Raw genomic sequence first — 18,626 nt, 5'->3', positions numbered from 1 at the left:
TTTCTATAAAGCATAGTTATTTAATTTGAAATAATATCTTAAAGAAATAAGAGACGTAATGATTTTCATTTATAGGTATACTTAAAATTATGTTTGCCTATTTATCCCATATGAATTTGAGAATTTAACTTTTATTAAGGGGGAAAGTAGAAAAAATGTTAAAATGTTAAAATTTTTGTTATTAGCATTTCCTTTATATATCTGGAATGTATACTTCAAAACTGATTACATTTAGTAACAATGGAAATTAAATTTAGCATCAATTAAATTAAAAAATAACACAATCTTTTAATTCAGGTAAATTATTTTCATAGTTTGCTGTTCTTTGACTTTTGTTATTCTGAAAAATATTGCTTCACTTTAATGACTTTTTTACTTTTTAAAGAGCTGTGTTGCTAACTGTATGCAACATCCATTAATTTTAAAAAGGTCTATGGATGCATTAACGTTTTCCTACAAAAAGCCAACAGGTTAAAAAAGTTTTAGTGAATCTTATATGAAAGATTGATATGAATTTTCCCCCAATAGGCATGCAATATCTAAATAACTTAAAACTTAGATTTATCTACTCTTCTTTTTATAGCTATAAAATATGGACATAAAATATAAATACTTAAAAGTAATGTCCTCAAAAGGCAGAGTAAAATACCTACACATATACAAATCCTTTGAACTTAGTCAAGGGCGTTAACTTTTGCTTATCTAGAATACCAGTATTACCTAACCTTATTATGACTAGCTTGAATCATGTATGAGTAAAACTTTAGTTATCTAGGATCTTGTTTGGGTGGGTGTGGGGGTAATTCTTTGGGTAGAAAAAAAAAAATTTCTGAAAAGTTGGGGCAAATATTCCTCCTATTCAAGTGTCCACTGCAGATGTTTGCATTTGAATAGTAAAGCTATTTCCAACGTTCTTTCTTGTTTTTTTCTGTTTTCCTCAGAGCCTTAGGTATTTCTTTTGGATGTCAGTTTGTCAATACTCTGCTTTTGCTTCTTCTGATTTCTGTTTGTTAGAACTCTGTATACGAAAGAAAGAATAAGTAGGTCTTGACTAAGGACCATTCCATGAAGTTGAATTTTAGTACAGTGTGCCTTTTTTTTTTTTTTTTTTTTCAAACGTGTTTTCTGATTCAGACTTGTAAGTTACATTGGTTTGATTTCCAGATGTTGGAGTCTCAGATAAGGGACTATTACTGTGGAACATAAAGCAAATTCTTAAGACCTCAGTACTGAAGATTTTCTGCTTGAAATCTTAGACAAAGTGAGAAATAAAGCTGCTTGCGATGAACTACAGGCAATGTGGGAAGGGGGCAGAGAAAAAAGGAGAAAGCAGGATGGCAATGCAATGGAAACCTGATATTTGATATGTAAGTTAATCCCTTTCAGACCTCCAGCCAGATTTCTTTTTTCACTTGTGCAGAAGTATTTCTTTATTTCCTTCTTTCTGCTTTTTGATCCCACATTCTGCCCCCTGCACAGTTGGAATGTTCCCAAAACACTTTGGCAGAGGTCACTTCTCAGAAGCTTTTTAAACTTTAGTTAGAATACATTTATTGATTTTTTTTAATGACCAGAGGAATGAGGATTTTTGGAAAAAGTTCATCTGAGATTCAGTGTCTGGCTTGGCAATCCAAACTATTTTAAACCTCCGAGAACATTTCATTAGATGCCAGGTTCTCGTCTTTAGTAAAACAGTAAGGATTCTGGCATATTGGATTTTCGTTGGGATTTGTATCACCTGACAATTTGGCCTTCTAGATATGTGAGATAAAAATCATTTTTCTGGAACTGACATTCAGAAACTGCATAAGTTTACAAAAATTCAGTAAATCTTAAAAAAAATCTATCATGAGTCTGTAGAAGGTATATGGTAGCATGTGCTGGTGCAATAACTTGTTCTTAGGCTATTTTTCCTTGTATTTAATAGTTCAAGATTAAACTCTAAATTTTTTAATCTAAATTTACCATGAAGGGAAAGTGCAGTTTTGTGAACTAAAAACTGGATAGTTTAAGACAGGATACATAAATGTTTAAGGAAAAGGATCTTTTCTTAATAGAGCATTACTGCTTTAATGAATTTTTTAAATTTCTTACTCAAATTTTGGACATAAACCAGGACAAAATTTCCTACATCCATAACCCTGAGATAATTATCATATGAATCATCAAGTGTACTCCCTAAGTTAATCTGACTTACACTGTCCCAGCATGCATGTTTCAGGTTAGATTTTGGTATGTTTGACCAGTGTGAAAGGAAAGGAGATGGAGCAATGGTAGAGTGCTTAAATAATATATATGTTGAAAGCTGATTATTTTGCAATACATTTCAAAATGATTTAGTATGAAGCTGGTGTAAAAGGTAAATATCTCCAATACATTCAAAATGAGTTAATTAATATGCAATCTTTCAAAAATACAGCTACTGTAAAGACCAAAGGGTCTATATGTTCTCTTTGTATATTCATCTCAGAAAAAAATACATGAGTTTAGAATTCATATCTAAAGAAGCAACAGCAATCAGTGTCACTTAATTGCAGGTATATATTGAAAATTAACTTTTTGCTTTATGAGTGGTAGTTTCTCATTTTAACAGGAATTCTGAGAACAAATGTTTTCTTTCCTGACTTTATCCCTTGTATTTTGAACAATATTTATTATTAAAATATACTATATTCCTACTGAAGTTGAACAAATGAACATTGATCTTTATAATCACCTTACTAAAACTTCTTAAATACTTAAATATAAATTATTGTTATATTTTCATTACTTACAAAGCAAACTTCCAATTGTTTTGAACTGTTTTGTCATAGAATATGTAAATGTATGTACTGTTTAACAATGATTTCATGATATAAACTGCAGGATAGATTTCAGCATGTTCTACTAGAAAATTACCATTTAAAAGTATATAGAGGGTAGGCGTATTTCATTATAAATGAGAGAAGTTTAATAATTCCCATTATTATAGAAGTTGGAAACCACGATTGGTATGCAAATACCACTTGTCATGTATAATTGTAGTCAAAACATAGCCATTTTTGAGGGATAAAAACAGAGGGTAAATTAAATGTTTTTTTTTTTTTTTAATATTGATAATTTGAAAGCTATTTCTCAAGCAGAGAGAGAAAGGAGCAGGAGTTGCTGAGGAAATATCTTCCTGGAAGGCCAGCAAGTCTTCCTAGGGTTACAGACATGGGCTGCTGATACTTGTAATGCAGAAAAGTGTTTAAAGGAGAGCAGGAAACCCACTGCCCCCAGCCATTAGTCCATCTTGCCCATATGGAATTTCCATTCTGTACTGAATCCTTTTCTAGATGTCTATTCAAGCCTCCATCAGTCACGTCTGCTGTATATTTTACCATCTTTTCTCCCTTCATAAGAAGCTTCTTATTTTCCTATCTACAACAGAATGCTAGAACTCTTCCTGAGGGTGGGTTATTCACAGCAGGTCTTGTTTTCTCCTTTATTATATCATAAGAGAATGGCTACATAGTTCCTTAGGTACTAGCAGTAAGTTGAAGCATCTGTGAGTCAGTCCTTGGCTAAACGATGAAGGAATTGATTGTTACTGTGGAAGCCGTGGGAGCTTTGGGTAGCTTTTGATACTCGAGAAAGAATAATTCTCTGCACTAAAGGAATACAGAAAAGACCTAATCCTTGGTTTTAATGTTAAAAAAATCTCTTCTCTGAGGGAAAGAACTGTATCTGCTTACACTGCCCTATTCCTAGCTGTTACCACAATGGCTGGGTATACAGAAGACACCTCAGCACGGGTTCTTCTCTTCCCTTCTTTTGCCTTTGTTTTCATGGTATGGTGTGGTAGGGAATGGTATGGAATGGTACAGTATCTTATCCTATCCCATCATCCTATCCTGTCCTATCCTACTCTACCTTATATATACAGACAGGTAAACTGACAGTCACCACAATGTATTTCTGCCCTTCCTTGCATTAATTATAAGTATTTTAGTATTTATATAAACAAAATGTAAGAAGCTCAGCCTTCTATAAGCAAAATTTTTGGGTAATATATTGACAAAGGTTTGAGGATCATTCTCTGGATTTTCTGTATTTTTTTTCCCTAATAATAAACTGTGAGTTTCCTGTATGTTGTGCATTTTTATATACTTTATAGATCTGTTGACTGTTACCAAAAAATCAATTATATGTTTTTCAATGAGGAGGAAACTTAAGAGTAATTTCATTGATTTGTCATGTTAAAAATGAAAATGCTACCAGATACAGAAGGTAACGAATTTTTTTCATAGCATAAAATAAATAATTAGTGGGATTTTAATATTAATTAGTGGGATTTTAAATAGTTAGTCATCATTTTAACATTGGTCTTCTGGTAAAGTTTACACCTTCTTTCCTTTATTCCTCTATTCTTTCCTTTATTCCCTCTTTTTTTGCTTACTTGGCATTTAGCCCACTCTTCTTTTTCTCTTTGCTTAAGGTAGAAGCTTTGATTATTGATTTGAGATCTTCCTACTTTTCTAATGGAGGCATTTAAAGCTATAAATTTGCCTTTGAGCACTGCTTTCACTGCATCTCATAATTTTTGTTATGGTGTGCTTTTGCTCCATTTAGTTAAAATATTTTCTAATTTCTTTTGTGATTTTGTCTTTGACTCTTGGGATATATAGAAATGTTAATACTTCCAAATATTTAGGGATTTCCAAAATCTATTTTTCTTTTTATTTATAATTTAATTCTGTTTTGGTAAGGCAACACAATTTGTATGATTTTTCATCCTTTTATATTTACTAAGATTTGTTTTTTGATCTGACATTAAGCCTATTTGCGGATGGGAGAGAGAGAGGAAAATTCCCAAGCAAAATGACATGGGATCCCCATTGTTCCTACCAGAAGTTCAGTAGTGTTTCTCGATAAACATTTCCTAATTTGTTAAATGACTGGTTAATTTCTATAGTCCTGAAACTGTTGTTTTTTGGCAATTTTGTCCAGTTTTATTGTTGATTTTTGTGGAGACTATTTGCCAGCCTACTCATTTAGCCATTCTCACTGTTCCATCCCCAGATACTTTATATAATGGAATACTCTTTCTTGGGGCCACAGGCTAACAGGTAGAAAATATGGGTGCATGCAGGACTAAACTTTGTACTACTGATTTAAAGTTTGCCAAGCATTTAGAGGTGAGTTTGTGCAAACACAGTTGAGGCTAATTTTTTGGGAAGATGAGACTTCAGCGCCGTGTTTAAAATTTTGAACAAGTGTACGGGGGATCGCATTAGCTGACAAGCCACTCTGTTCAGAATAGTCTTGTCTGAGGTGCCAGTCAGCAACTCAAGCTCGCTGTTATGGAAATTCTATTTGGAGTAGAGTGGTGTCAAAAAGTGGTGTTGGTAATACAAAACTTGTGTTCATCCTTTATAAATTCTTGAAGACCAGACTCTGTGAAAATTAAAACAGCGCTTTTGTGGATTACAGAGCAGAAAATCATCATGAAAAAAATGAAGTCTTAAGTTGTTCTGGAATCATTTGAAGGCAGATTTGAGAGGGGATTCAATGGTGTTCTAAGAGGTACTACTGAAGTGTGTACACCAGTGAGACAAGATGAGTGGCAGGTGGTTGAACTAAGTACAAATTGTCTTGGACTTTTGTCTTTAAAATATTATGTAATAACCATGGTAATATTTGTGAATTACAGCTTTCTAAATGTAAAATAGGGTGAAAATTTATTTTCTATTGTACACAGTGATGAGGATTATGATATTGGAAATAAAAATGAAGAAACAATCTGAACACTATCTAGAAAGAGGTGGCACAAGATGATGCTTATCAATAAGAAATCAAAGTAGAAGATATTTGAAAATCACCCATAGGCTAGTTGGGTGAGACCCGAAGGGGATAGTTGGAAAAAGAATTTGACCATCATAAGTAAAAAGATAACATTTGAAGGCCTAGTTGAAAGCGTGGAGGTGGACTGTCATAAATGTGATAATTATGTTTGTTTTCAGATCATTGACTCACATTTTGCTATTTACATCCAAAAAATATTGAAATGATGGATGTGAAAGTGATATACTTCTTTTTACAAATAATAAAATTATATTAGTAATACCTAATATGTAACTGTTTGTCTAGTTCTAAGAATGATTTAAGGATTAACTCTCGTAGTCAAAAAGATATTTCTTCATAAAAATTTCTCTAACTCGTTGTATTGTTTTTAAGTCTCAATTATCACTGACCTTTTTTAAAAATATCGCTGTCATCTTAGGCTGAAAGTCATCTATTAACTGACAACAGAATACTCTTTTAAAAACATGTTTGTTCATGTCACTTCTTCATTGACTCATGAACCTTGACTGGATAGTTCAGTAGGTGATGCCACATAATTTTGGAATTAATGGCATCTGGCCTGAGAAAATAACATATTTTCCATCTTAATTCCACATTATTTTTTAATGGGATTCCTGGAATCTTGTTTTAATACCAAAATGTGAAAGTATCTTCTAACAATAATCAGTGTCATGAAATTCTGAGATGATCATTTTCTAAAATACAAATTTTGGGTAGTTTATTTTCTTTCATTATAAACATCCCTGTAAGAAACATAGTCAGTAACAATAAGTATGTTACTTGAAAGGCTTGAGGATGTAGAGTCTGAATTTGGCTTTTTTGCATTCAAATTCTGGTCTCGTTACTAATATCCATACTAACCTCAGAGAATTGTTTTAAGGGTTAAATGTGAATTTAACCTGCCAAAAAAGTAAGAATTTTACATGTAAATAGAAAATGTATGTAAATTGTTTACACCTATATCTGTTACACATAATAGTATGGTAATATATTTTATAAATATGTAAAAATGTGTGTATGTATATGTATACATATAGACACAGACTCACATTTTCTGTGTGTGTGTTCATGTGCATGTGTGTGTGCGTGTGTGTGTGTGTGTGTGTGTATGCATGTATCTATCTCTTTCTCTCACTTACTGCTCCACAACTGGAATGCAGAGGTAAGCTCTGTGAGTGCTATTTTCATCTGTTCAGTTCACTCCTGAATTCATACCAACTAGAGAAGTGCCTGGCATTGAGTAAATATTTGATGAATCAATGAATTTCTCTACTTTTTAAACTTTCTATTTTAGGATTAGAAAATATACCTTGAACATTCATATTTATCATGTATTCCAGCTTTTTTTTTAATTGATGAATTGAATGTCATTTTTATTTTATTTTCTGTTTTGGAGATCTTATATATGTGATTGCTTTACAAAGTTTGATTTAAAGCAGAAATTAAGTTAACTTTTAATTTTTAATTAAAACAATCTAGTACTCAAACTCAAAACGTTTCCATTTAATTCTCAAGACCTAGAGTGAATTGCAATAATTTCTGGTGCATTGCTTTTTATGTCGCTTTCAAACCATATGGAACTATAAAGTAATGAAACTATGAACATATATTTGCAGACATTTATTTTTATCTAAAATAAATTACATTTTTTGTCTTCCCTGAGTGCTTTGCTCCTAAATAATCATATTGCTTAAAACAATATTTCTTGTAGCTCCTTTTAAAAGATCCCTTTTAGATCAAGTTTATTAATTACAAAAGAAATTCAGTCTTATTACCTTTTACTAATAGAATAGTATCATTTGATATAATACATTTTTCTGCCCTTCTTGCAGTTTTTTTTTTCTCTTTTCTTCACCCTCCTGCTTGCCTTTTTCTTTCTGGTGTTTTCCCTCACACCTGGTTGCCTTCTCATTAGCAGGCTAAGTGGCTCTATGTAAGCTTGTCCTTGGTCGGAGCTGTCTGCTGACTCTCAAGTGCCATAAGTGGCTGTAATTGAGAGAGGCACTGAGATGTTGAATAACCAAACTGTAAATGGAAGATTCTCTGTCCTTACCTATAAAAAGAAAAAGAACCTATAAAGGTAGCTATACAAACAAATTCAAAGACACATATAAGAGTGTACTTTTATTTTTGGTCTTAATTTATGTTCAGCCAATACAGTTTCCAATAAACAAGTTTCTGTGTGTGTGTGTGTGTGTGCGCGCGCACGTGTGTGTTCAATTAAGAAATGGAAATGTTTTATTTACCCAGTCAGCATTTTGTGGCGCTGTTAGGTGTTTAGTTCCTTAGGGAGGGGTGATACAGATTGAAGAAGCCACAGTCTCTGTTCTCTAGCAATTCATACTATAGTGTAGCTTTCAGCAAAATAGAGAAATGTACAAAGAGGTATAGGAGTGTCAGGGAAGATAAGATTGGTTTTGTCTGTGGTGGAGTGGGTTTGGAAGTATTAGGGAGAACTTTGTGAAATTAGTCATGCTTGGATGTCAGAATGTATTTCCCAAATGGGGAAGAAACAATAAAAGATATTAAAGGTGATAATATTGTAGGCAAACCTGTAGAGAACAACCCATGATTGTTTAGATATGTAGAACATTTGAAGATGAGATATGCCAGTTCTTCAAAAACCAGGGAAAAAAAGTGACAGCCAGTAATTATTGAGAGAGCATGCTAGAATGATCGTCCAGTGAAATTTAAGCAGTTGATTAAAAATTTGTTTTTCCTGTCCGAGCAGTCAAGTGTGGCATTCAAGTATGAACTTTAATTGTTCTTGTGGTACAAAAACCTCACTAATTGGGCAAATACAAATGGACACTCACTCCAAAAATACAGTGAGTTTCATTGCTTTAATATTTTTTAAGTCCCTGAACAAAATATAATGCTTTTATCAGTGAATAGCTTTCACTAATTTGTTTTCATTTTATATCATAGCATATCTTATTTTAATCAATAGTGATTTGGTAAAGTAGAGCTCAACTTTAATTTTATGCTATTGACTTTCTGCCCTGTATCTCATTCTTTATCCATTTGGGGACAAAATTTTAGAATAGATAATGGATTTTGTCACTGTTTATCATATATTTAGTTACTTAACCTCCTGACTGCATACTACCACTAATAGCATAAATAAATACTAAATATAATAATAACTAAGTAATACAAAGATCTTTGTGTAAAGCTTTGTGTAAAGCTCTTTGTATGGTAAGTAAAACTAGTAACTAAAACTAAAGAGCTTTGTGTAAAGCTCTTTGTAAGGTAACTAAAACTAGTAACTAAAACTAAAGAGCTTTGTGTAAGGCTCTTTGTAAGGTAACTAAAACTAGTAACTAAAACTGAAAAGCTTTGTGTAAAGCTCTTTGTATAGTAACTAAAGCTAGTAACTTAAACAAAAGAGCTTTATGTAAAGCTCTTTGTATGGTAACTAAAACTAGTAACTAAAACTAAAGAGCTTTGCATAAAGCTCTTTAAATAGACCTATTGGAACATTCAAAAATGGATATGGCCAGTTACAAAACCATTAGAAAATATTAAATATCTAAAGAAAATACTTTGAAGGACAATACTATTTTTTGGGTGTAAAAAATCTGTCTTATTACTTGTTTACTAAAATAAAAACATATGGTAATTTAAAGAAAATAAAAACTCAAATAACTCTATAAATCTTTGATTTAAATAAACTTACACTTTTGTATATTTCTTTCTATTTTTTAAAATCCAAATGTATTTAGATTACTGCAAATAAATAGATTACAGTATTTGTGTCTGTATACACAAATAAGGGTGTGCGTATGTGTGTGTGTATGATTAGATGTGCTAAGGTGCTTCTCAGTTTGTTTTCTATGCCTCTTATCTAATGGCAAAAGTGATAAGACTCATCCTAGTATCTTAGCTAGAAGAGCCTATGGCAAGAAATAAGGACATTTCTTGGAAATAGCAAAACTTATATTAAAAATGTTATATTCTTTCAATTAGAAAAAAAATCTTGACTATCAAATCCATCAATTTTCCCAGTAAACTTTATAATAAACTAGATAGTATAGGAAGATGTGTCATCTGTGTCCTAAATTTCCTCTATATACCATAGTTCTGCTGTGAGACCTCAGGCATTGTGGGAAATAATAAACTTGGCAACCAACAAGAAATATTCAAATAGTTCTACAACTGTAACCATAACACAGAGTATTTATTTTTTCTCATCATGAAATTAAATATTTTTTTCTTTTTTTTCAGAAATGTTTAATCTGGTAAATCGGAGGAAAAAAACATGGATTTTTAGCAATTGAAGAGCAAATTAAGGTAATCAGTAGATTATTATTGCCAACCATATAATTTCAAAATTTATTTTAAAATATTTACGTTCAAGTTAGTATATTATTTTATGAGTCTTTACCATATTGAAACGTCAGCATATTTGTAATGTGTTACTAAAATGGAATCTTACATATTTTTGGAAAATAAATTGCCATTTCTTGTTATACATTTTCCAAAAATCATATCTCTTGTGAACAAATTATAAGTGATCTAATTAAAAATATTGCTGTTGTGAGGAAATATACTCCAGCTATATGAAAAATAAATGAGCTAAAAATAATAGTTTTAGTAGGTCTCCACCTTTTTGGAAAGGCACATATGTTTTATTACTTTCTTAACTAATGCAGAATAACCATACTGAGTTTTCTTTCAGTTGCTGCATGTACACTAATACAATGTGATAAAGTCATTTTTGTTTAATTTATTCCATTTTCAATTACATATTCATAATGTTGAATATAAATATTAGGTAATAAAATATATTCATTTGGTAGCAACGAGATGTTTAATATTAAGCAAATTACTTTCAAAAATTATGTTGTTGATTATCAGAAATATATTTATGAAGTCCAGCATAAAATATTTCAAACGGTGTAACTTTATGTCAATATCCGTATTTACATTTTCCCCAGAAAATCATAGAAGGCAAAACAGGCCCGCATATTGACCAATCAACAGTACAATGAGAATTTCCTCTTTTCTTGAAGTTACTGAAAGTAATTTCTATAAAGTTACTTTGTAAATTTTAGCGTGTACATTATTATAAATACATAGCCTAAAATTTGAAATATCAACTTGCTTATTGTTCTTCATATTAAAATCATTTAAGTTCATTTCATTTTGATAACAACTTTCCTATTGTTCTTCATATTAAAATGATTTAAGTTAATCTTATTTTGAATTATTGACATAATTGATATGTACTTTAATTGCTATCATCTATTTTCAAATATTCCGTACTTTTTTCTGAGCTCTAAGAGTAATACATGACTTTAAATTGTAAAAATATTGCACCTGCCTTTGTATGCACTACATTTTCCAGTTGATGTTTTGTCTTTTAAGTATTTTTGCCTTACTTTGTCATTGTTTTCTTTCCTGTATTTATTTCTATATGCAAGCAATGTTGTTCCTATTTCACAGAAGAGATATGATTGAATTTCTTTCATTTGGAATTTCTTGTCAGTGTTTTCTTCTTCACACTCAATCACATTTGCGAACAATTAATATTATTTCCTTCTTTCAGAGTGGATGGGATTGACTGTCTTTCATTCGTATTTATTAGCTTATTTATACATTAACAACTAAATTTGGCAGACATTCTTTTACTATGTTGGGTATGTAATAGTTTATTTAGTACTTAACGTTGGTGAAATAAATCAATATATAAAACACACTCATGCAATCATCCTTTTTAAAAAAAATAATCCAAGCAAACTTAGATATGTTTGCTGTGAACATATTAAAAACTGGTGAAAAAGATGAAGCACTGCAGATACGAGTGTGCACATTTTGAAGGAGTTCCTGACAGACTGCTAAAGAAAGAAAGGTGGGAGCAGTTCACTTCTGCTGGAGGCTCCGAAACTTTCAGAGAAGCTGTGAAATTCACGGAGGAGTTGTTGTGACAGGGAAGGTGAGGTTATACATTCCAGGCCCACACACTAGTGTGTGAAAGAGCAAGGGATGGCCATTGAAAGATTGCTGCTTCCATTGCAGCTGAAAGATTGCATATGTGGTAAGACAGGGTTAGGAGAGGAGTCAGGTGAAGTAGACCTGGAAAAGTCCGTGAAGTATCATGTTTGCCTTACAAAAGCTTAATTTTCTATCCTAGATGCCCCCAGAGTGTTCAAAAGTATTCAGGGGGATGTCGGAATAAAATTTCAGAACATCTCCTCATGTTTATTTTCTTTATGGAAAATCAGACAGCATTACGACTTAATAATATTTAATTTAATGACTGTCACAGGTCCCAAATATGAAGTTTCTGGAGAAATCATAGGGATTGTTGCCATATTAAATGTTTGGCAGGTTTGTTTTCTAATATTTTAATTGAGATCTAATTCATATACCATAAATTCACCATTTCAAAGTATACAATTCACTGTTTTTTTGTTTTTTTCTTTTGCTGTATTCACAGTTGTGCAGCTATCACTGCTCTCTAATTTCAGAATATTTTTATTTCCCCAAAAGGAAACCTTGTATCGATTAGCAGTTACTTTTCATTCCACTCTTGCCCCACCGTCTGACAACCACTAACATACTTTCACTGAGGGTCTATCATATAAAAATGATCATGTTTGGCCTTTCCTGTCTGTCTTTTTCAGTTAGCATAATGTTTGCAAGTTTCACCCTTATTGTAACAGGAATCATTACTTCATTTCTTTTATGGCTGAATAATATTCCATTATATGGATATACACCACATTTTGTTTATCAATTTTTTAGTTGATGGAAAGGCCCAGGGTCTTAGGTGGAGTGGCCTAGTGTGTTCCACAAACAGCAATGAAGCCAGGGCAGCTGGAGAGCAAAGAAGGTTGAAGATGGATCAGGTCTCCAGTTGCTGTCTGCGACAACAGTGGAGCAAGGAAAGAAAAAGGGAGGGTGATGTAATTATCCACGCAGAAGAGGATTGTGATTTGGATAAAGGTAGTAGCCTAAGAGGTGTTTAGAAGTGGTCAGACAGAATATACTGATGGATGTGTAATGTGTGAGATAGAGAATTAAAGAATTACTCCAAGGATTTGTGTGTTAAATACATTCAAAGAGGTCATTTCCTGTGCAAAATGGACCTTCTCCGGTATGTCTTTCCTTTGGAGGCTCAAAAAACTGTAGCGTATTTTACAAAAATTTACGTAGTCCTTAAGATATGCATTGTTCTATTCTAAATACTGTGTGATAGATCATATTGTTAACTCAATTATGCAGGTGAGGAAAGTGAAGCAAAGAAAGGATAAACACTATGCCAAGGTCCTCTATTTGTATACTTTGAAGTGGTGAATTTATGGTATATGAATTAGATCTCAATTAAAATATTAGAAAACAAACTTGCCAAACATTTAACATGGCAACAATCCCTATGATTTGTCCAGAAACTTCATATTTGGGACCTGTGACAGTCATTAAATTAAATATTATTAAGTCGTAATGCTGTCTGATTTTTCATAAAGAAAATAAACATGAGGAGATGTTCTGAAATTTTATTCCAACATCCCCCTGAATACTTTTGAACACTCTGGGGACATCTAGGATAGAAAATTAAGCATCTATCCTAGATGCCCCCAGAGTGTTCAAAAGTATTCAAGTGGCTACTCATTGGGATTTTGATGGTGGTGGTTGTTTGAAAGGGTATTTTACTGTACTCACGTTGCATGAATTTGGTTCAGTGCATCTATGGAATTCTATGATTTTTAACTAAACTAGTCTTCAGATCTAGAAAATTGCTTTTATGTAGCCCTAACGTCAAAATTGGAAAAATGAAGATTATTTTATTAATACATGACCAAGGCAACAATAAGAAAATGGCAGCTGATATTTCCCCTAATATTAGTTGATGGACTTTTTGAAATGTTTAAGCTCTTATGAATAACGTTGCTTTGGAGATTTCTGTACAAGTTATTGTGTAGGTGTATGGATTTATTTCTCTTGGATATATACCTAGGGTTGAATGTCCTGGGCCTTTCTAGTGATCAGTCTCCCCAGTTATTCACATGGCTTGTTTCCTAGGCATCAGGTATTCTCTTCTCATGGCAGCCTTCCCTGCACATTCCCATTTAAAATGGAAACTGTTTGGGAGTACCCACTCCCCATATCCTGCCTTATTTTTTCTCCAGAGCATAGATTACCACATGACACAAAATTTGTTTATTGCCTCCTTCCATTATTTTATGTATTCTAAATATTTCCTCTTTATAGCATCCTTTTAATTTCTGTTTTTGTGTGTCTTTTATATTGCACCATTGGCTTTGCTCATGGATTTGTATATTAGAAAGATAACTCTGGAAGCAGCATGCATGATCATGTGACTGGAGGCAGGTGGATTACCCAGGAAATATTTGTAATAACTCAGGTGAGGTATGAGAAAGATCCAGTTTAACACAACAACAATGGGGATGGACAGGGAGTGTCACATTTAAGACTATTTAGAAGGCTCACTGATAGATCTTAGTGACTGATTGCATTTGAGTAGTGAGAGAAAAGTTGAAATCAGGAATCAGTCTCAGGTTTGAAAGTGGCAACATTGTTTGTGATGGGGCCATTTATTGAGCAGTGTAGGGAGCAGAATTCTTTGCTTATTTGCTTTTATACGCTTTTTATACAGTAACGATGTAATGTCTTCACAGAAATAGTAATGTCTGTTTTTTTCCAGAAATAATATCCAGAACTAGATGTTAATTTTCATCTCTGGGTAGGAGTGATTTCTATAAATTTAACACTTTAAACTGAAGATCTTTAATTGTCTCACTTTTTTACCCCTTTTTTTGTAGAAATTTAAAAAGGAAGTTTTGGTTTGCCATGAGATTATGTTTTCTAATTAATTTCAAAACCACAGTCAGAATGTGCAGGATGTAAAAACTGGCTATGGGCAGGGTAAAAGCACATTAATTATTCAGACAGGCATTCCTGCTTATTCCACTCTTGGAGATATCGTGGCTGTCAGAATCTGTCAGCTGTACATAGTTAGTGCCCTTCAGGATTTACATGCATAAATGGTGACCTTTAGAAATCTGCATAAAGATAAGTCTGGTATTCGAATGATAGCTGCCAGTCAGTTGAGCAAAGCAAAAGTTGTCAGCTACTACTTAATCCACAGAGCGGGCTGTGAAACCATGAACAGCAAATGGAGTGTATACAAAACAACAATAATACTTTTTTTTTTCCCCCACCAAAACAAAAATAAAATTCATTTTTAACAGAATTTTACAAAAGGTTATAACCAATTTCTTGGATCAGTATTTTTGGTGTGTATAGCTTTTCTCACTAAATCTGTTAAAACTTACATTAAATTTAACAATAATAATTTTAAAATTTAGTTATTTTAAAATAAATGTTTATTATTAAATTTTTATGTGATAAAGTGAGTACATACTCATTGTTATGTTAACTCTGTTTTTTCTTATTCTTACGGCTAAACCCTGAACTAGCAGTAGAGTAGCCCAGTCAAAATTTTGTATTCTGATCCTTGTCTTGACCAGATATTATTTATCTTAAAGTGTCCACTGCTGTGTCTAACCCACAGCATTGAACAAATATTATGATGGTCCAAAAAAGGCTGCTTATTTCTGCCTGAATCAGGATGCTATGTTGAATAGAGTGAGGTCTGTTTTGAGCTATAAATATTTATAGACTGGTGTTTTGTGTCATAAACAGTGCATTATTAGCTATTGACTTTTTGTTTTCTTGCGGGAGGGAGATTTGTTCATTGTTCTCTTTCAGTTGACAATATACATTTAAATTTTTTGACAACATACATTTAAAATTACTTCTTGTAAATATTTGATGAATTAACAAATATAGATACCTATGCAACCACAACTGTTGCCTTTCCATCTATATGTATGCTTATAGTTTTTTTGTTTGTATGCTTTGTTTTCTGTTGAAAATTCTATGAAATGGAAAACCTGTATAGAATTGTATAATTTTCACATTTAGGATACAAAGCAGTTTTATCATCTAAAAATTTCCTAGTGCTGCTTCCGTGTAGTCAAATCCTCTGCCTCTGCTCCTAAATTCCCAGCAACCACGGTCTGTTCTCCATGCCTATGTATCATACAGTGTGTAGCCTTGTGAGATTGACTTCTTTTTCTCAGCATAATACCTTTGAGGTTCTTCCTTGTTGTTAAGTGCCCCAATAATTCATTCCTGTTTTTATTGCTGAATGGTATTTTATTGTATAGATGTATCGCAGTTCATTTATCTACCTATTGAAAAACACTTGAGTTATTTCTAATTCGTAGTGATAATAAAAGATTGTGTTCGTTCGTTGGTACTGCTATAAAATAATGCTAGAGACAAGGCAATTTATAAAGAGAAAAAGGTTTATTGTGGCTCATAGTTCTCTAGACTGCACAGGAAGCATGGTACCAGCATCTGTTCCTGTTGGGGGCCTCAGGGAGCTTACAATCATGGCAGAAGGCAAAGAGGGCCCAATGTAGCTCATGGCCAGAGAGAAAGCAAGAGACAGAGGTGGGGATGGTGTCACACTCTTTTAAAAAACCAGATTTCACGTGAACTCAGCGTGAGGACTCACTCGTTACCTCAAGAAGGGTACTAAGCCATTCATGAGGGATTCACCTCCATGACCCAATCACCTCATACCAGGCTACACCTCTGACATTAGGGATTACATTTCAACATGATGTTTGGAGGGGACAAACATCCAAACCATATCAAAGTTGTTATGAACATTCATTTGCAACCTGTGTGAGTCTGCATGTATGTGCGTAAGTTTCCATCACTCTAGGTTAAATACCCAAGTGTGGGATTGCTGGTCATATAGTAAGTTTACCTATTGATTTTTTTTATTATTATTTCTAAATTTCGTTTCTGTTACCTATTTTGTTCCAGTTTCTATTTATTTCTGTTTATGGTGCCATTTTTATTATATAAATTGTTGGTATGCAGAAACTTTTATCTTCTTCAAACACTGGATTTTGTCAATTTTTTTTTTTTTAACTCTAGTATGTCTATGGCAAGACCTGCTTTTATTGATGTTTAGATTTAGGTAAGACAATAATCCAACTGAAAATGCTACTTTTTTTTTTTTTTTTTTTTTTTTTAGGTGGAGTCTCGCTCTGTCGCCCAGGCTGGAGTGCAGTGGCGCGATCTCAGCTCACTGCAAGCTCCGCCTCCCGGGTTCACTCCATTCTCCTGCCTCAGCCTCCGGAGTAGCTGGGACTACAGGCGCCCGCCACCTCGCCCGACTAGTTTTTTTTGTATTTTTTAGTAGAGACGGGGTTTCACCGTGTTAGCCAGGATGGTCTCGATCTCCTGACCTCGTGTTGCACCCTCCTTGGCCTCCCAAAGTGCTGGGATTACAGGCTTGAGCCACCGCACCCGGCCAAAATGCTACTTTTATGATATTTTCCTTCCTTGATATTTTTGTCTTTTCTCTATGAGTTTTGTCTTGTTTCCTACCGTAGATGATGCCAAAACGATTGACCATAGAAATAAGGCTTAACTGTTTTCGGTAGTGGATGAATATTCAGCTGTTTTATTCTAATTAAAGCTCATGTCAAGTGTCCTTCAGAATTTACGTTGATAAATGGTTTTCTTTTTACATACAAAAGAGTCTCATGCGTGGGCATAGTGGCTCACGCCTGTAATCCCAGCACTTTGGGAGGCTGAGGCGGGCGGATCAGGAGCTTAGGAGATCGACACCATCCTGGCCAACATGGTGAAACCCCTTCTCTACTAAGAATACAAAAATTCGTCAGGCGTAGTGGCGGGCGCCTGTAGTCCTAGCTACTTGGTAGGCTGAGGCAGGAGAATAGCTTGAACCCGGGAGGCGGAGGTTGCAGTGAGCCCAGATCTCGCCTCTGCACTCCAGACTGGCCACAGAGCAAAACTTCGTCTCAGGAAAAAAAAAAAAAAAGAGAAAGAAAGAAAAGAGTCTCATGAGAAAATATTTACAAATGTATTCTAACACATTTGGTCATCTAGTATACAAAACCTCTCTGATTAAATACACCAAATTATGAAACAATGGAAATAAAACAAAACATGATTCTGACATTGGATATTAGGTATAGGAACCCAATAAACACTAAAAATCATCATAAAATTATTAAATATAGCTGGCTATATCCCTTATATGTCACAGCAAAGTTTCTCTATGTATCTAAGAGCCGCTGAGTTATACACAATTTTCAAATGTGACTCCTATTAGGAAGAACTCTGAATAAGATTCTCTCCATTCTAAGCCTGGTTTTGCCATTAACTTGCTCTGAGACCCAGGGCACACCACATGATCTCCCTGGATTGTAGTATTCTCACTTGTCCAATTAGCAAGAACAGCACTCTATTATTCACAAATAACCTCCGTGATCTAAAAAAATAAGATGTTGCAATTCTCTGATGAGCCTGGGTCATTGAGAAGAAAAAGTTAGTTGGCCTCTGTGTTTTGTATACTCTTGTGAGAAGTCAAAGATATGTACATTTTTAAAGACCTTAAAAAATACTTAAAGAAAAAGTTTTAGTGCTTGACAGAAATGCACTAAGTAATCCAGTAGCTTAAGTATTATAGAATCATTAATTTTGGTATTGGTTTTCAAAAGCTTAATATTAAAAAAAATTTAGATTAAGCAAGTACATGAGTAAATGTAAATTCATATCCTCATTTTTTAGTATAATGGAATTTTATTGAGCATTACATTTTTTAATTTTTTTCAGAATTTAAAATGTCAATAATTTAGAGCCTTTACTTAATTATGAAACACAGGCTTTATTATAAATTTTCAATTTTTTTTCAGGGTGAATATACATTTTTAAAATTTTCA

The 18,626-nt window shown here is 33.2% G+C and overlaps 1 protein-coding gene across 16 annotated transcripts in view; it reads left to right on the top strand.

Moving 5' to 3' along the window:
• The window catches only part of ADGRL3 (adhesion G protein-coupled receptor L3), an 846,373-nt gene that overhangs the window by 167,011 nt on the left and 660,736 nt on the right, over positions 1 to 18,626 (top strand). For all 16 annotated transcript variants that reach the window (XM_037989342.2, XM_037989350.2, XM_073017343.1 and 13 more), the window contains exon 2: positions 10,054 to 10,119. The gene's annotated coding sequence lies outside the window, so the exon portion shown is untranslated. The remainder of the gene's footprint in view (positions 1 to 10,053; positions 10,120 to 18,626) is intronic.

The sequence above is a fragment of the Chlorocebus sabaeus genome, chromosome 7 (genome assembly GCF_047675955.1).
Source record: "Chlorocebus sabaeus isolate Y175 chromosome 7, mChlSab1.0.hap1, whole genome shotgun sequence".
NCBI lineage: Eukaryota > Metazoa > Chordata > Mammalia > Primates > Cercopithecidae > Chlorocebus > Chlorocebus sabaeus.
The sequence above is the reverse complement of the archived record's forward strand: the minus strand, read 5'-3'. Positions and strand labels throughout refer to the sequence as shown.